The 20,410-nt window shown below is 47.4% G+C and overlaps 1 long non-coding RNA gene across 1 annotated transcript in view; it reads left to right on the forward strand.

Annotated features, from left to right (window-relative positions):
- The window catches only part of LOC141058195 (uncharacterized), a 29,976-nt gene extending 23,239 nt beyond the window's left edge, over positions 1-6,737 (forward strand). Inside the window, exon 4 of the long non-coding RNA XR_012222120.1 lies at positions 5,820-6,737. This is a non-coding gene — a long non-coding RNA (uncharacterized lncRNA). The remainder of the gene's footprint in view (positions 1-5,819) is intronic.
- The last annotated feature ends 13,673 nt before the right edge of the window (positions 6,738-20,410 follow it).

Here is a 20,410-nt window from a genome sequence, read left to right on the forward strand (position 1 = left end):
AGACCCCAAATGAAAGACAGCCCCCACATGTATTGACGGTGAAACAAGATGAAAACACAAACAAAGACAGGAAAATAGGCTGAGCAAACGATGGGGTCAAACTAACTAGAAAGGACAGGAAAGGAAAGACACTGTCTGCAATCTGCCAAAAACCCTACCAAAATGTCCAACGCAACTGATAGCAAAATTAACCCTGAAGTCACTAGACTTCTCCCACTATATCAGCACTCTGAAATATTCTGAGACAGAGCAAAAAGAGGCCAATCTAATAAGGGACAAAAAAAGGCAATTTGGCAAATACAGATAAATAAGAGTGGAAATTCAGCACAGCCCAGCCGGGCTGACTGACCACACAAAAAACTGAATTGACCAACAAGAGCAAGAGTGAACATTAGCAAAAACAAACTTAACTTGAGAAGACTGGAACAGAGCTGAGTCCAAGACCTGAGAGAAGCAGACTGAATCACCAGCACCAGGATAGGGCATCCGCTGTCTTATATCCAGTCGGATACTCCAGAGATCCAATCGTTATCTTCCTCACCAGGTGGCAGATCACTACCAATTAAACCAACCTCACTACCTCCTGTCACCACCAGAGGGAGAACGGAAGGAGAACTCTCAACTGGTGGAGCAGAAAATGAGCTCATAACAGGACCCTTTCTCATTCGAGATGTCCTTTCACTGTCTCCTTTATCAGCTGTATCTCACGATCCTGTTCTCTTTTGGCCAGCACATGACTCACCACTACCTCTTTAATTATAACGTCAAAGGGTACCACTGGGTCAGTCCCGTCAGTCTCATCTCCCAGCCCACCATCCGTCATGTCACGAGACGTCAGGTCCGTAAGTTGGGCAGATGTACTTTTTCTTCTGGTCAGTTCTACCTCTGACCTGTCTGTTATGATTGAGTCACCGTAGGAGGCAAAAACAGAAATACTAGCTAAGTCCAGAAAACCAGAGAAGTTGGCAGCTATCGGATTGCAGACCCCTGAACCTAACAACAACAACTAGCAGTAGCCGTGGGGGGTTCCTACGGTGCCCTAGACCCCTCGATCACAGCCGGAGAACTACATAGCCTAAAGACAGAAAGGGAAATCTAAACTGCCCCAGAGCAGACCCCAAAGCAATAGGCAGCCCCCAACATATAATGACGGTGAAGCAAGATGAAAAAACACTCACACAGATAGAAAGATAGGCTGAGCAAATGATGGGGCCCAAGCTAACTAAATAGGACAGAATAGAAAAGCTGCTGTCTGCAGTCCGCCAAAACCTTCTCAAAAACAAGAGCCAACAGACTGATAGGGAAAAAAGCCCTGAAGACGCTAGGCTTCAAAAAGACTATATCAGTACTCAGGTATTATCTGAAGACAGAGCAAAAAGGAATTAAGCTCACCCAGCAGGGAAAGGCAGAAATCCAGAAAAACAAGGCAAAACAAAGCCAAAACACAAATGCAAAAAGTAGAGCAGAAAACTTAGCTTTTGAGGAGCAGGAATCAGACTGGTCTCCAAGAATCCCTCAGAGTAATCACCCGCAAGGCAGAAGGGCGTTGGCTGCCTTATATCCAGTCAGCAATCCCAGTCACCCAGTCATCATCATTCTGCTCAGGTGCTTTGTAATCAGCCTCTCTACCTTCCTTCACCAGAAGAGGGAGTTCATCAGACCTCAATGGTGAAGGGGAAAATGAACTCACAACACCTGTCCACTTCAGGAGGCGTCACTGTTTCAGTGTCTGCTGGCCCCACAGTTGAAATGTCTTCATCGTCCGACCATACGTCATCAAACACGACAAAGTCTCGGCCCCTCTCAAAGGTATGCACTAAGTTTGGTGGCATACTACTACCTTGACACTTCCCCTTTGTCATCTCAATCATAATTCTGTCCACTGTATAATTCACAATGACCCCATGGTCGCAGCGAACCCTGATGTTTTTCTCGGTCAGAGATAAAACGACAGTAGTTCCTGTCAGAGTCACCTGACTCTTTGAGTCCAGCCTACCAGGGACTCCTTCCCAGTGTAGCATCACGTTACACACCTGTGGCCTATCGTTATCAGGAAAATACATGCTGCACTCCTCAAAACTCATACACACACACTGCGGTTCCCCAGACATATCCACTGAGGCAACCAGTGCTGCCATTTCCTGAACCACCCCAATTTGGGTCACCGCCCCCTTTTTGGGTTACCGCCCCTTTTGGGACTCCACCCCTTTTTATGTTACCACCCCAATTTGGGTCACCGCCCCCTTTTGGGACTCCACCCCCTTTTGGGCTACCACCCCAATTTGGGCCACCGCCCCCTTTCGGGATTTCCCCATGTCCGTTCTGCAGAACTTCTTATGCCACAGTTCACACAGTACAGTTTATGTCTTTTTGGGCTGCTACTGGCCCTTTAAGCACGACACCACACCAGTTCCTTCTGGCGCTGCCACAGCTCATGCTGTCACAAATCACCGGCACCACCGGTTGCTGTTCACACACAGCAGCTGATGTCCTCTTCGTAACCCCGCTGAGTTACCGGAAGCCACTTGTCCCCTTCATAACCTCGCCGAGTTACCGGATGCTGCTTGTGCCCTTCGTAAACCCCGCTGAGTTACAGCAAGCCGCTTGTCACCTTCTTGACTCCCACTGAGCCACCGCAGGCTGAGTCAAGAACAGAAGAGAAAAAAAAACATACCACAAAAAACTCACGTGTCCTGACTGTGTGCTATTCAGGACGTACCTTCTCCGCCTGAGACCATCCAACACACAGAGCGCACCAGGTGCTATTCAGGGAGCTGACCCTCCTCCCAGGGTTTCCCAACACACCGGCCTCACCAGGTCCAGGGGCTCGGCGGGTGCTATTCAGGACATCCATCTCCACCTGAGACTGATCAACACTCATGCCTCACCAGGTCCAAGGTCATACCACGTGCTCCAGGGATCCGATTCTTCTCCTAGAACCTCCCAACACTGACCCTCCAGGACCTTGCTCACTGAACCCTCTAGGTACACAGTCTTACTCATTGACCCTAGTCAGTACAACACGGATTCCTGTCCGTTACCTGCTGGTATCAGCCACACAGGTTTTCGGGTACCTCTTCTCCGCAGAGGCACCCTAGCACAATTCACAGTCTCTTTCTCACTGACCCCGGTCAGTATTACTCACGATTTTCCAGACCGTCTGCTCTCCTGGCTCAGAGCCGCCAGTACGGCAACATGTGCTTCTTGGAACCGCTGCCCGCAGTCTGTCACCAATTGTAGGGATTCAACTCGCTCAGGAGCAACGGGAGTCATTCAGGAGGCACGTTCCTTTAAAAGTTCATAGGGTTTATTGCTTCATAACCCATAAAGCAGCACATAACACAAGGAATAGCCTTTAGCTCAGGCGAAAGCAAGCATAAATGTCCATTATTTCAGGCTCAGTCCTGGAGCCTCAGCAAAACACAGGAGGCTTATCCCTCCTCGCATACAGCCAATATACACAGGCCTCACTGGGTCAGCAGCCTCAGCACGTGGTCTTCAGGAAGGTAGCACACTTTCCTCCACATAGGCCTGCCGGGACCTTCCACATGGCTCAATCAGATCTATGCGCTCTCTCTCATGTGACCTACTCTGGTTACCTTATATGGTCCGTAGCCATGCCCACCGGGTCACATGGCTATGAGCTCATCACAGGTCCTTCAAGCATTCATACACATATATTTTAATATGATACTCTTAAACACACCCCTGGGTGGATTTGTAGATAGCTCTCACTGACACAGTGTAACAACAGCTCAGCAGTGCCTCTGCTGATCAGCACATAAGCAAGCCTTCATCTCAAGGCCACCTACCTTGAGATACATAACGATCCTTCAGCATCCTATACCCATTACCACAATGGATATGACTGTAGGCCCATCCTGGGACACCCACACAGTGCCCCCTAGCGGACATAGTAGTCACTGCACTACAACATACACACATACATATGCACACACTAATACACACACATACATACGCACACTAATACACACATAAATATACACATACATATCTACACATACGCACACACTAATACACACATATACATACGCACACTAATACACACATATACATACGCACACTAATACACACATACATATGCACACACTAATACACACCCATAACCATACATATATACACATATGCACACACTAATACACACACATACATACGCACACTAATACAGACATAAATATACACATACATATATACACATACGCACACACTAATACACACACATACATACGCACACTAATACACATACATATGCACACACTAATACACACAAAGAACCATACATATATACACATATGCACACTAATACACACATAAATATACACATACATATCTACTCATACGCACACACTAACACACACACATAAATATACACATACATATATATATATACATACGCACACACTAATACACACATGTGCACACACACACATATAAATAGGTGCTGTTCTTTGTATATTTACCTTAAATTATAAAATACAGATGCTACATAAATAATATATAAATGTTACCTTAATCCATTGGTGTTTTAGTGCAATCCATTCCCTTCATAGCGTCTAAATCTTGCACAAAAATTGCACACATTTCTCCAGAGAACTGAGAATGGACCAGAATTTGGATGGAAAAAGTCTGCTGCGGATTTTTGCACAAATTGTTCAATGAATTCACTGCAAAATCGTCATATTTTACATGAAAATATTGTTGCTGATATCACTCTGTGTATTGCAAAGGGTAAAAGCCACGTTGAAAAGTCAAGTAGATAAAAACTAATCTTCATTGGTTTTAAAGGGAATCTGTCAGCCTGATTTCATACCCAAAACTATTTATATGCACATGGGGCTCTTTCAAAGACAAATCCAGCAATATCGTTTATAGTCAGTTCCGTTAAAATGATAACTGCAGATATGAAGGTATAATAAGGTTCTATACTTACCACAGATGGCATCTCTCCACCCTTCTTGGATCACTCCCTCCGCGGCACATGCCCGTACGTAGGCTCCTAATGCTGCACATACACTGTCCTTGCTCTTTTCATAGTTACAGCTGTCATACATACAGTTCTGTGGGGGTCATTGACAAAGCAGAGTCATATTGGAGTTTGTTGCCTACGTATCTGACTATATATAATTCCAATGTTTCAAGTTTTTAGGCTGTTGATGCCCAGTGCAAAATCTTAAATGCTAAAGAAGCACTCCATCAAAATTGTTATCCTCTTTTGGAACTGTGTACTTACTATTGCTCATTTTGCCTTTCTACCCAAATAATTCTTCTCTTTTCCATTAGGTCTATGACATCATGTGATTAAAAACTGACTAGCTGAATCCTTCTAAGCTCTATGTAGAAACAGGAGGTTGATTTTCCCTGTGTGAGTCATGAGTCGCTGCAAAAGTCTCAGGCAGGGGGAGAAGGGAGCAGCTGGGTCAGGAGTTGAAGAGGGGAATGACAAATGCAGGGACAAGAGACTTCCTGTTTCTATGTAGAACAAAGAATAAAGAAGTATTAGTTGGGTAGGAAAACAAAATGAGCAATTGTAAGTACACAGTGCTGTATAATATGATGACTGCAATAGATTAAAAGGATAAAAACTTCAATGGGAGGAGTGTTTCCATAAAACAATAGTTAGAAATCATCAAAAGCAATATTTTATGGCATGAAAAATCTAACTACATCTAAATCCATAGTTTAAGGGTTATTCCCATAATCATATTATTTTTCACAAAAAGGATACTTATTGTTAATATATACACAGAGCCAAACAGAATGTTTCCTTTTCCTTTTTTGTCTTTTTTTATGCATCTCAGTGAATCCTGCTTCATTCAGCTGAAAACTACATTTCCCAGCAGCATCTTGCTTCTCCTCAGTGCTGCACATCTCTGCCCCTCTTCTGTGTGCTCCTGAGAAGCCCCACCTCTCTGATTTATCCTCTAGCCAATCTAAATGTAGAATTCACCTTGTGCTTCTGTGCACTCTCTGCTCCTGTGCAGTACCCTGTTAGGCTGATTTTATGTTGCTCCATCTACATCAGTGCTGGTGACTATGTTTTTACGTAATTGATTTGTTAGCTGGTTTCTAGCTGGATTCAACTCTTCTGCACTCCTCCACAAAAGAGCTTGTCAGAACTAGGCAGTGAAGAACTGAGCTATGTCTGTTGTCTTCTTCTGACAGGTCAGTGATGGGAAAATACAAATGTGTAATATAAACAGCTCTACTCTGCACTGCCTAGTTATCGCAGTCTCTGTTGTGGGCGAGTGCATGCTAGTTGAGCTCTGCTGTAAACCGGCTAACAATTATGCAACAACAACAGACACCTATACTGATGTAGATGGCAGAAGATAAAATCGTCCAGGCAGGGTCCTGTAGAGGAGCATACAGCACAAAGGAGCAAAGAGTATGTTGTAACGGTAGAATACAGTCTATGGCCGTGCTGGAAAAACAGCAGAACATTGTTGGCGAGAATTCAGCTGAAAAAGACCACACTGTTCATGATCCGCCAGGACACTGGAGCTGCAGCAGAATGGTTCCAATGGTAACTGCTACATAGAGCATAAAGTACAAATATTCTTGTTGGATTCACAGGAGCATGACAAGATGCAAAAGGTCCACGGCTGTTTGAGTGGTGAGAACACCAGTGGTTGGCACACCTCACCGCAGAAAACAAAATGACATTTCATTAACTTAGTATGGAATCCCAAGTTGTAAATAAATATAAAATTAACACATATATGAGTATTAATATGGGAATATGAGACTGAGATCCACTCCTGGTCAACTATTCTCCACGCTGACTGAGCATTGATTCTCATAACTCTCCTTAACATCATCACAGGCTGACCCTTCCATGTGTTGGCAAAAGAAGAAGTCGTTCCTTCCAGAACACCACCGGGAGCGCGAAAATCATCAACCTGGATGCTGAAATTTCCACAGAGACCTGTTGATCAGAGAATACGATTCCTGTTTAATGGACACAGGACCTGATTTATAAATTTGGACAAGAAACATATACTGAAACCCAAGCTATTGTCATAGGACTGCTCCAGAATTTCTCCTTTAAGGCTGGGGTCACACTTGCATCACACTCGCAAGTGTGACCCCAGCCTTAAAGTGAATGTATCATCAAATAGAGATGGGAGTATCAATTCGCCGGGGTCTCTGGTGTGGTCCTTGATTAACCGGGCTGGCACCATTGTTATCTGTACGTCAAGCTGAAAGTCATGCCAACCACAAAAATAAAGAGCCATACTGGGGATACCAGAAGGTAAGAGATTTGCAAGCCTCCCTGCCTGATAGCCCAGAATCCCTCTAATCAATTGATCACCAATATTACCTTTATTTATTATCTTAGGTTTTACTAAGTAAAAGAAAAAAAAACAACAAAAATTAACCTTATATCACAATGATATATCAGATAAAAATTAACTTTGAATGAGTACCTATTAAAACAGATAAAAGACATAAACAATCACCATACAAGCACCCTAAACAAAATGGGGCCTTAACAATGGAGCGCCAGTGGTGCGTGGTTTAAAAAATGCAGCTCCAGCCGGGCACCTCTAGAGAGGAAAAAATGGCAGTTCTGAGTTCAAACCCGGTCAGAAAGGAGCGCAAAGATGAAGAAGGTAGTTAAAGGTCTTCTTTTTATTACATATCCACAACTTGTTTCAACAGAATAATCTGTCTTCCTCAGGTGGCAGTACAGATCATATGGGGGGGGCAGGTATTTAAAGGGACGATAGCCAGTAGAAAATGGCTAGTAGTTAATACGTCATGGCTAGTGTTGAGCAACTTTTGGTTTTTTAAGGTCGAGTTTCGTTTCATGAAAATGAATGGAGCAAAATCGGCCGACTATAGGGAAAAGTCGGGGTCGTCCCGAAACACGAAACCCAATGTAAATCAATGGAGAATTAAAGTCGGCAGTGAGAGGAGGACAGGAAACACACCAACAGTGCCCATTTGAATGCCAAAAGCATAAATTCTTGTTACTGAAGCTTGTCAACCTTAATTAACTTCATAATACTAGTTATGCACTGAAAAATGGGGGTTATTTGGCTACAGTTGTGGGGGGGAGGGCTGGCTCCAGGTTTTCGTGGGCCCAGGGCCAAAGAGCGCCCCTTTAACACATACCACAACTCATGATGCTCCGATACGGCAGAGAAATAGCAGTATAGTACAATGAAAAATACTTCACTTCTTACATCTCATGACTGATATCCATTTTAAATTCTCCAATACCTCCAAAAACGGACAGTATATAACTCCATACAGTATTATGGCCAGCGCTTAGTGCGCTATACAGAGTAATGAGGCCCATATATTTCTCCATACAGAATCATTATTCCCATATAATGTTTCAAACCGTATATGATGAGCTCCACATAATGCTACAGTATATGCTGGTCCCAATGGATGAAGCTCCACTGTCTTATGGGCCCAAATAATGCTCCATATATAATGGGCCCCATTTCTACTGCTCTAGTGTATAATGGGCCCTGTAAATGCTGCTCCAGTGTCTGATGTCCACCTTTGGAATGCTCCAGTGTATGGTTGGCCCCATATATCATTCACCAGAGTATAGTGCTCCCCAAAAATTGCTGTCCCAACATTGAAAACAATTACATAAGTCTCCTTGCTAGGGAATCCCTGCACTACTCTTAACTCCTTGTCGTCCCCATCTTCCATCTCACTGCACTTGGCTGTTTAGGCCCTCCCACCGGCAGAGACACTTTTGCATACTATGTGGTGCCCTGTGCCAGTGCCATCGCCCATGAGTATGCACCCCACCTGCTCAAGGAACCTGCACTTTCATCTGCACCTTCCTCTTTGTCACCGTGTAAGGTGGTATGGTATGCGGGAAGGGGAACCTGAGTTTCCTCTGGGTCAGATTCTGGCTGTATAGAGTGCGAGGGGAATGTAGTGGTCTGCGTCAATGTACCAGCAGCATCATCCAGCAGTGGCTGGGCCTCAGTGCACTTGTGGCGTCCCCAAGAGTACGGTCGCCACTGTGGCATTGCCTTCCTCCTAGGGAGTGTGTTGTCAAGCTTGGGAGCAACGAAGGATCTCTCTAGCAGTGAAACCAACACACAACACATTTCCCACTCCAGGCCAGCAGGGAGACCTCTGAACCTGACTGCTGAGGAGCTGCTCTCTGTGGTCGGGAGGAGGTAAGTTAGGGCACTCTGTGCAGGGAAGGGGAAGTGTGTGGACGTGAGAAGGGGAGCAGGAGGATGAGCAGAGTTAAGGCTCACTCCTAGCTGGAGCGCATGGTCCGGATTACGGTCTTCGAGTTTGTAGGGACACTGACGTTCCTGCAGCAGAAACCGGGGGAAGTAGCAGCTATAAATGCTCTGTACCCAACTAAGGCTCGGAGGCCCCAGCATCGACGTGTGCGAGGCAGAAGGAAAAGGCTACAGCTGTCTGCCATACAAGTAAAGTCTGAGGAACATCTGTTAGACAGGAGGCGTTTCAGTGAACCACGGTCCTGTGAGTGCTTCCCCCACAAGCGCTAGAAAGGAGACGTTCAGGAAGGTACATGTTGGCGGAGTGTTGGAAGGGAGCTTTCCATTCTGATCTCGGAGGTTGGCAGAGGTCCTGACCCGGAGGACACAGCACGGAGGTAGGCATCTGTGTAACCTGCAGACTGTGAGTAAAGCTTTGGAACTGCACGCTCTGGTGTCCTACAGTTATTCCAGCACCGCTACATCTGGGTACCAGCACCTACACCACCTGTGCCTTTCCCCCATCACTACATCTACACTTCCCTGGGACTCCAGCTCCACCTGTGGGGAGCTTCACCATCTTTGCTGCACAACACCATCAGTCCCAGAGGATCTGCATGCAGCGTCGGCCTAACATCTATGTTACCGAACACCACAGGTGGCGTCAAACTATCTATATAAACTCTTTACCATTATACCACGCCATTTACATGGGCGCCCAGGGCCACCGTCCGGGTCACCGCTGCTGTGACACATCCCACTGACACCGGCCCGATACCGAGTACCCCACAGCCCTGGGAGGGCGACCCATATGCCGACTGCTGATCGAGCGGCGTTATTCCCACGAACCTCCAAACAGCATCCCTGAAGGCAAAGTTTTTGGTTTCCGGGGGCAGTATGATTGCAAAGCTGAACCTTAAAGGAATGTCCAAAAGGGCACCACCAGGAGTGGAGCCTGTGGCTTAATTGGACTGCACCCGGGAAACCACTACCATACAAGCTACAGAAAAGATGGACAGATTGCAAGCTTTGTCGATTCTGTGTGTGGTGTGGTATGTCCGTTTGTAGTTGTGCTAGCGATTTCTTAGCTTTATTCCGTTAACGACCGAGACTCCGGCATGGCCCCGCGGTACGCGTCAAGCTTACTAGAGGGATACGCGAGGCTGTGGCACGTGAGATTGAGCAATAACAGGTCTAGCATTCCAGTACATGTCCAGGGCTGCATGCACGCTACACTGAAAGGACCAGCTTTTGTCGCTTACAGGTGCAGATAACCTGCTGAACTCCGTTAGTGATGGGGATCTGGGATTCAGATTATTCCCCACGAACGATGATTTCCCAGTAAGTTCAGGTCAACCGCAATTCCGGAGTTAGGCCTAATCGTCATTCCTGAAAAAATTACGTGTCCAATCCACAGGTGCTGTAGCTTGCTTAACAGCTCGGCAGCCGTTCTCAGGCCCAGATGGATTCAACAACATTGTAGAAAGTTGATAAAGGGTACAGCTTCACCGGATAACACGTATATATGTAGCCTAGTTTACACATTAAAAATATATGTCTATAGATCAGGAGGCAGACTCAGATGTTCTCAGGCCCACTATGGATTTGACCAGATTGTACAAAGTTGAGAAAGGGTACTTTATCACTGGATAGCAGGTATATATAGCATAGTTTAAACATGTAAAATCTCCGTGTTCTCAGTATGGATTACACAGCAATCTAAAAAGTGGAAAAAAGGAAATGCATTTGAGGCGTACACAACTATATACTTTTGGTGTTATTTTTAAATCGTCTCAGTAATACAGTCCAGCCTCTCCGCAATAGGAAATGAGATGCATACAATTAGTGACATAAAGGCTATTGATTGTAGAAATCTAGGAATTATTATTCACGGGAAAAACTTCCATCACAATTCTCATAGGCGATGCTGACCCTCAATTAATTTGTGTGTTGATACAGTGAAAACAATTTTTTGTGAATTAAGTCTTGCTGTATCGCACTTCCGTTGATTCCATCACTGTTACTCATCTCAATCCAATTTTTATCACAGGGAGCGATGTAAACATGGTGCTCACTGGCTATCATGATCTGTCACGTAACTTTGGAGTGCAAAAGACAGAAGCCACAGGCCGTAGGCGATTCTATTTGATTGGCATGAGAGGGCACATTTTGAAATGTGCGCCGGAATGTCACACGTTTGTGAGTAGGAAAACTGTGAAAGCTGATGATAAACCACCACTGCATGTAATTGTGAGTCGACGTCCATAAGAAATGGAAGCCACTGATCATCTGGAGCTAGAGCCCGGCCAGCAGGACAGGGCATAGCTACATCTTAACCATCATTTTTCAGTTCAATCAATTTGTAGTGGCAGTCCCAGTGAAGGATTTGACAGCCCAGACTACACAGCGGAGGAGCAGGCAGAGGTAAACATTGCAAATGCTGGGGCCCTGCCCAAGCAAGGGGTGCACACTCGTGGGCGTCGGTACTGGCACTGGGCCCCTCATAGTACGGCGGTGTGTCTGACGGCGGGTGTGCACCACCACTGTCAGAGACACTTGATTGCACTATGAGGGACCCTATGCCAGTGCCCGCGCCAATAGTCGGCCTACCCACCTGTCCAGGGCAACGGCACTCGCACGGTTTTGTGCGCTAGGTGGTGACCCCGGCCATGGGGGGGCCGCCCACTTAGGGAGGTTTACAAAGTGGCATATGTAGATGTGGGTCATTCAGCAGCTGCAAAAGGCGAAATAGGTCAAGTTTGCGGAATAGGAGGAGGACCAAAGCAAGCCATTTTTCTGGCAACCTATGTGTCATCAAGGGAAGGTGGGATAAAATCCTTGGAAACCCATGCATGGTTCATTTTAATGAAGGTTAGATCATCCACATTTTGGGTTGACAGACAGGTCCTTTTTTCTGTCAGGATTGATCCAGCTGCACTGAAGACTCATTTCCGATAACACACTTGCAGCTGGGCAAGCGAGCTCCTGTAAGGCATATTGTGCCAATTCAGGCCAGGTGTCCAGTTTAGCGGCCCAATAGTCAAAGGGGAATGACCTGTGCGGGAGAACATCGATATGGGAGGAAAAGTAGTTGTTAACCATTGTTGACAACTGCTGTCTCCTGTCACTTTCCATCGATGCTGTATTAACAGTTGTGTGAGCGGTCCGTGAAAAATCAGTCCACAACATTGTCATGAAACCCCTGTCTCCAACGCCACTTCTGCTGTGTGCACCACGAACACCTCTGTCAAGCTGCCCCCGGCCCGTACGGCTCGTGTGAGAACCATCACCGCTGCTGTGTGCTGGAAATGCCTCAAGCAACCGGTTAACCAGAGTTGCTTGTATAGTAGCCAATATTAGGTCAAGGTTCTCCTGTGGCATGATGTTTTGTAATTTGCCTTTATAGCGTGGATCCAGGATGCTGGCCAACCAGTAGTCGTCATCGTTCATCATTTTTGCAATGCGTGTGTCCCTTTTTAGGATCTGCAAGGTATAATCTGACATGTGGGCCAATGTTCCCGGGGTCAATGATGCACTGCGAGTGCTGGGTGGAGGAGCACTTTCTGGCAAATCCACATCCCTCCAGTCACGCACAAACCCTGTACCAGACCTTGCCACGCCAACATTTTCACTTGCCCCACAAGATGCATCCTCCTCCCCTAAGTAATCATCATCATCCTCCTCCTCCTCTTCTTCCTCCACCTCGTCCAGGAGAGGTCCCTGAGAAGACAATGGCTGAATGTCATCAAGGATTCCCTTCACCTCTTACTCCTCGTCAACATTGGCTGCGGACGCCTGCTCCTTAAGGTGCGTCAAAGTTTGCATGAGCAGACGCATAAGTGGGATGCTCATGCTTAGGATGGCGTCGTCTACGCTTACCAGCTGTGTGCATTCCTCAAAACACTGAAGGACTTTACAGAGGTCTTTCAGCTTCGACCACTGCACACCTGTCAACTCCATGTCTGCTCTCGAAGTGCCTGGCCGTGTATCCTCCCACAAATGCATTATGGCCTGCCTCTGCTCGCACAGCCGCTCAACCATGTGCAGGGTGGAGTTCCACCTTGTTGCAATGTCGATAATGAGGCGGTGGTTGGGAAGGTGGAGCAATCGCTGCAGCTTCTGCATACGAATGGAGTGTACAGGCGACCAGTGGATATGCGCGCACAGTCTTCGCACCTTCTGGAGCAGGGTTGTTAACTCCGGATAATTATTGAGGAAGCACTGCACCACCAGGTTCAAGGTGTGAGCCAAGCAAGGTATGTGGCTGAGTTTTGAAAGGGCTATGGCTGCCACAAAATTACGGCCGTTATCACTAACTACCTTGCCTGCCTCAAGATGTACACTGCCCAGCCATGACTCAGTTTGTCGCTGAAAGTACTCGGCCAGTACCTCGGCGGTGTGTCTGTCGCCCAAACACATCATCTGCAACACAGACTGCTGACGCTTTCCACTAGCTGCTCGATAGGGGGACACCTCGTGTGCAACAGTGGCAGCTGCAGATGGAGTGCTTGTACGACTGCGCTCTGTGGACGAGCTTTCGCTTCTGGAGGAGGAGGAGGAGGAGGGCTGAACGCCTACAGCCAACTGTTCCTATACCGTGGGCTAGGCAGCACTGTCCCACCACCGCTGTCCCCTGTGGACCCTGCATCCACCACATTAACCCAGTGTGCAGTGATGGACACGTAACGGCCCTGGCCATGCCGACTGGACCATGCATCAGTTGTGAGGTGCACCTTTCCACTCACTGACTGCTTGAGTGCATGGACAATGCGGTCTTTCACATGATGGTGGAGGGCTGGGATGGCTTTGCGAGAGAAGAAGTGGCGACTGGGTAGGTCGTAGCATGGTACTACATAGGCCATGAGTTCGCGGAAAGCTACGCTTTCCACCAACCGATAGGGCATCATCTCTAATGAGATTAGTTTGGCAATGTGGGCGTTCAAACCCAGTGTACGCGGATGAGAGACTGAGTACTTTCTTGACCTACTCATAGTGTCTGGGAGGGTGAGCTGGACTTGAGAGCTGCATATGGTGGAATTAGCGGTGGACAGGGTGGACTGAGAGAGGGTTGATGATGGTGATGGAGTTGGTGTTCTTTCTGATGGCCTAGATTCAGTCTTTCGTTGATATAACAGTGGGATTCCCTGACTGCTGTGGCCTTGCAACGACACCTCAACATTTGCTGCTGTGCTAACCGGAGGGCTTACAGTGGGGGAAACAATGTAGCGTTGCCGACTACCTTCTTTGTGATCAGTTGCACATGTGGTACTTGAGGTTCGGTGTTGTGTCCACGCTTGCAAGTGCATGCTGGTTAAATGTCTAAGCATGCAACTGGTATTAAAATTTTTCAGATTTTTCCCTCGGCTAAAGGTCTTTGCGCACTTCTTACAGATAACCTTGGCCTGATCATGAGGATTTTGTTCAAAAAAGTGCCACACTGCATTCTTCCTACTTTGGCAGACATTTTGCGGCCTAGCACGCTGTGATATTTTGACCCTCTGGACAAGCTGTCCAGCAACTCTTTTGATTTTTGGAACCTGTCTTTGGAGTGCTCCGGGCCTGCCAGATAACAGCTGTTGCGATGTCGATGTCTGCTGTGGATGCTCCTCCTCCTCATCTGAGCTATTGGAAGCAGCACCCTCTTCCCCCAATGGATGCCAATCTGGGTCAACAACTGGGTCATCCATCACCTCCTCTTCAATGTCATGTGCATCTTCCTCTGTGTCACCGTGTATGGTGGTATAGTGTGCGGGAAGGGGCACCTTAGTCTCATCAGGGTCAGAATCTGGCTCTGTACACTGCGAGGACAATGTAGTGCTCTGAGTGAATGTACCAGCAGAATCATCTATCAGTGGCTGTGCATCAGTGCACTCCATGTCAGATTCATCTTGGCCTGGGTAATTCACTATTTCACTTGATAATCCAGGCATGGTATGTGAAAACAGCTCCATGGAGTAATCAGAAGTATGGCCTGCGTCATCCTTCAATCTTGGTTGGGGTGAAGGACACAAGGAAAGGTGTGGTTCATGAACATGAGCCTCCAATGACGACTCAGTGCTTTTATTTTTTACAACGTCAGAAGAGGAGGCGATAGAGCTGGAGGCTGAGTCAGCAATGTAAGACAAAACTTTTTCCTGAAGCTCTGGCTTTAAAAGCGGTTTGCCAACTCCTAGAAAACTAAGCCTTCGAGGCCTTGTGGAGCCAGACGATGACGCAGGCTCAACACCTCCTGCATTCGGTCCTATTTTGCTTTTGCCACTACCATCAGATCCACCACCAACACCATCATTACCAGCTGCCAATCCCCGCCCAATTCCACGGCCTCTTCCACCAGCCTTCCTCATTTTTAGTAGAAATGTAGACAAAATCCAACAAACTATATAGTAATGTAAAACAAGGTACAAGGTGTCTATAGGACAGGTGAGATTTTGAATTTCTGCACACACTTGTGGACACTGGACACTTTTGGATTGTGTGAGGCCCACTGAATATCACAGCGCTATGTCACAGGCTCGATGTCGCAGGTGTGAAAAATGTCACTAGAGGATAACGGAGATTTTTAATTTCTGCACACACTTGTGGACACTTGACACTTTTGGATTGTGTGAGGCCCACTGAATATCACAGCGCTATGTCACAGGCTCGATGTCGCAGGTGTGAAAAATGTCACTAGAGGATAACGGAGATTTTGAATTTCCGCACACACTTGTGGACACTGGACACTTTTGGATTGTGTGAGGCCCACTGAATATCACAGCGCTATGTCACAGGCTCGATGTCGCAGGTGTGAAAAATGTCACTAGAGGATAACGGAGATTTTGAATTTCTGCACACACTTGTGGACACTGGACACTTTTGGATTGTGTGAGGCCCACTGAATATCACAGCGCTATGTCACAGGCTTGATGTCGCAGGTGTGAAAAATGTGACTAGAGGATAACGGAGATTTTGAATTTCAGCACACACTTGTGGACACTGGACACTTTTGGATTGTGTGAGGCCCAGTGAATATCACAGCGCTATGTCACAGGCAGAAATTGGCTAGTATGTGACAAACTACAAGGTGTATATAGAATTGGGCAGAATAGGAATCTCCCTAGAGTGTAGGTCTGTAAGAACGGAACAAGTCCTCGACTTATCCTTACAGAGCGACACACAGATAGCTTCACTGTGGCCGTGATAACAGCCGTTACACGGTACTGAGAGAGGAGCGTGCACGTACACGGCTGTCCGGTGTACGTAAAATTGTCAAGCTCCGTATTTTTTAAGTATACGGACTGACACACGCTGTCTCTCTATAGTTTTGAATGTGATCAAACAGCAAATATATTTAACTGTTTGAAAACTAGACAAAACTAGAAGGTGCAGGTCTGTAAGAACGGAACATGTCCTCGACTTATCCTTACAGAGCGACACACAGATATCTTCACTGTGGCCGTGATAACAGCCGTTACACGGTACTGAGAGAGGAGCGTGCACGTACACGGCTGTCCGGTGTACGTAAAATTGTCAAGCTCCGTGTTTTTTAAGTATACGGACTGACACGCTGTCTCTCTATAGTTTTGAATGTGATCAAACAGCAAATATATTTAACTGTTTGAAAGCTAGACAAAACTAGAAGGTGCAGGTCTGTAAGAACAGAACATGTCCTCGACTTATTCTTACAGAGTGACACACAGATAGCTTCACTGTGGCTGTGATAACAGCCGTTACACGGTACTGTGTGAGGAGTGTGCACCGCTGTATGGTATGAAAAAATGCACGCTCAGTACCTCACCAGGAAAAAAAAAAAATTGGGATTGCTTTTAAAAAAGCAGTTTGCAGAGCAGTGGGTAAACAGCAATGCAGCCGTCAGGAAGCCTTAGAAGGCAGCCTAACAACCAACACCGCTGATCCAGCAAAATATAGCCTCCACTTGCACTGCACACACAGTGACTGGTGTGTTGTACAGGCAAAATCGCTAGCAGCAGAAGCAGTTTTTGGTGTCTTCTTCCCTGCCTAACGCTCTCCCTACAGAATCAGCAGCAGCAGCAGCTCTCCCTATTCTGAGATCAGCATGAGTAACATGGCGGTCGGCATGCACGCCCTTTTATACCCCCTGTGACGCCCACCAAAGCAAGCCAATCACTTGCATGCCCTTCTGAAAGATGGCGGTGACCCCTGCCTATGTCATCACGTTGCCCACAGTGTCCGTGGATCCTGATTGGCTGAAAAAGAGCGCAAAACAAACTTTTGAAACACGACTTTGGCGCTTAAGTCGCAGACCTCGTGGCCGACCTCATCCTAGGGTCGGGTTTCGTTTCATGAAACCCGACTTTGCCAAAAGTCGGCGACTTTTGAAATTTTTCGACCCGTTTCGCTCAACTCTAGTCATGGCAACATTAAAAACATGGTACATAAAGTAAAAACAAATAATTAAATAAGGTACACAGTTAGGTCCATATATATTTGGACAGAGACAACATTTTTCTAATTTTGGTTCTAGACATTACCACAATGAATTTTAAACAAAACAATTCAGATGCAGTCGAAGTTCAGACTTTCAGCTTTCATTTGAGGGTATCCACATTAAAATTGGATGAAGGGTTTAGGAGTTTCAGCTCCTTAACATATGCCACCCTGTTTTTAAAGGGACCAAAAGTAATTGGACAATTGACTCCAAGGCTATTTCATGGACAGGTGTGGACAATCCCTTCGTTATGTTATTCTCAAATAAGCAGATAAAAGGCCTGGAGTTGATTTGAGGTGTGGTGCTTGCATTTGGAAGGTTTTGCTGTGAAGGAAACATGCGGTCAAAGGAGCTCTCCAAGCAGGTGAAACAAGCCATCCTTAAGCTGCAAAAACAGAAAAAACCCATCTGAGAAATTGCTACAACATTAGGAGTGGCAAAATATACAGTTTGGTACTGTTGAGTTCCTGTCGCTGCACAGCTGGAATTCCGAGCCTTGCTTCCAGCGGTCTCCCTTTCCTCTCCAGCCGCAGAGGAGGTTGCTCAGAAAACTCGTCGATACCGGCGCTCTGCCCAGACCAGCTCCGTGGGTTTGCTTGCTGCTGCCACCTCTGGCACAGCTTTGGCAATGCGCTCAGCAGCGAGATTATCCAGGGACTAAGTCCTCATGTCGGGCCACTGAGCATGCCCGTGGAGTGATCTCCAATTGGAGATCAAAGGTCACGTGCTCAGGTCCTGCTCCTGTTCAGATTGACCTATCCGAGAAGCCAGGAAGGTCCCGGACGCTCGCGGCTATAAGAGGTTCACATGGCCGCTCGGCCATGCGCTAGGATAGACTGTATTTACAGACTATGTGGAGTGAGTGATGTATGCATGTATGAATGTCTCTGGTGAATGACTCATTAAGAAACCCCTACCCTTGGTACGCATGTGTTGTGCAGCCTAGCCTGCTAGCGCCCAGGCTTAGGCGTAGGTAGGTCAGAGTTTGAGTCAGGCATCAGTCCTTACCAGGGACTTGGCATGCCTCAGTGCACGTGCTCCATAGCCAGCGTCTATAGCGGCACTCGCGGCAGCGACGCCTCGCGCTCAGTGGGCCTAGAAGGACTCTAACCCCGTGTCCTTGGGGTAGAGTTCTGTGGCCGTACACTGTGCGCTCTTTTGGCTGGGCTCTGTGAGCTAAACAGGCTCCGGCATCTACGTTCAGCGGTTGTGCGGCTCTGTGGATTAACAGAGTTCGCCCCTGTTCACATTGGGTGACGTAACCCATGTGTGACTATTTTAACACCGCTTAATTCTTCCGCCATAACTTAGCAGCAGTGTACCACCTCTGCAAGGTGGACCCTGGGCTGCGACCGCACCTACTATTATTTTATAATTTGGTGCATTCCGCCAGCCCTAACATTATCCTAGCGCCAGGGTCTGGCTAATAATGGTGGACGAACAACGACTGCATAGATACATCCAGCACCTGGAGGGTAGGTTGGCAGCGCTAGAGTGTTCCACCTCAGCTGCGGATGTTACTTCAGTCGCTGTTCAAGCAGCTACAGAGGCTGTCGCCCATGTCTGCACGGCCAGCCCTGCCCCGACCTTGTCTCGCTTCCCGCTGCCCGAAAAGTTCTCGGGTGATAGTGCTTCATGCAGGAGTTTCGTGAGTCAGTGCTCCATTCACCTGGAGTTGCTGGCCACATGATTTCCATCTGAGCGGGCCAAGGTGGGATTTATCATCTCCCTTCTGTTGGGCAGGGCCTTGGAGTGGGCCACCCCGCTGTGGGAGCATGGGGATCCCCTGGTACAGAGTGCCACCCATTTTCTGGTCACTTTGAAGCAGGTGTTCCTGGGGCAGCGGGTCACGCATGACACCGCACTGCAGTTGCTGGCCCTAACCCAGGGTTCATCTCTGGTCAGTCAGTATGCCATCCTCTTCAGAACTCTGGCCTCAGAGCTTGAGTGGCCAGATAAGGTTCTCATACCTATATTCTGGAGAGGCCTGGCTGATCATGTCAAAGACGCCCTGGCCACCAGGGAGGTGCCCACCACTTTGGAGGAGCTCATTATGGTCTCCACCCAAATTAACATTCGCTTCACTGAGCGAGGGCTGGAGCGCTCCAAGTTCCGCCAACAATATAGATTGGCTCCAAACTACCAAAAGCCGCCTGAGCCTCCAGAGGCCATGGAGGTGTCTCGCACGGGGTCCAGGGTCCGGTCCGCGCGGGTACCTTCAGTCTGCTTCCGTTGTCGGCAGACTGGGCACCTAGTTAACCAGTGCCCACAGCACCCGGGAAACGCTCCCGTCTAGTGGTTATCGGAGGGGGCCTACTAGACACAGCGACTTTCTCCTCCAAGATCCAGTTTAAAGGGGTGTTAGAATTTAATTCTTCCACTCTGGTAGTGGAGGTTTGTGTGAACTCTGGAGCGGAGGGCAATTTCATGTTGTCTGCCTTCGCCCTACAACATGCAATCCCCCTGGCCCTGCTACCTCAGCCAGTCACTATCAGAGTGGTGAATGGTGCGACACTCCCATCCCAAATCACCCACCAGACAGCTCCACTGAGACTCTCACTGTCTCCTTCCCATCAGGAGATGCTGTCTCTGCTTGTCATGCCCCAAGGTATCGACCAGGTCCTCCTAGGAGTTCCCTGGTTACGAGCTCACTCTCCTCACATAGAGTGGTCCTCGGGAAAAATCCTCAATTGGAGCAAGTCCTGCGAGGGTAGGTGTCTGAGGAAGTGCA

Source organism: Dendrobates tinctorius, unplaced genomic scaffold (genome assembly GCF_039654945.1).
Source record: "Dendrobates tinctorius isolate UK_male_01 unplaced genomic scaffold, ASM3965494v1 ptg000211l, whole genome shotgun sequence".
In the NCBI taxonomy this organism is placed as follows: Eukaryota; Metazoa; Chordata; class Amphibia; order Anura; family Dendrobatidae; genus Dendrobates; species Dendrobates tinctorius.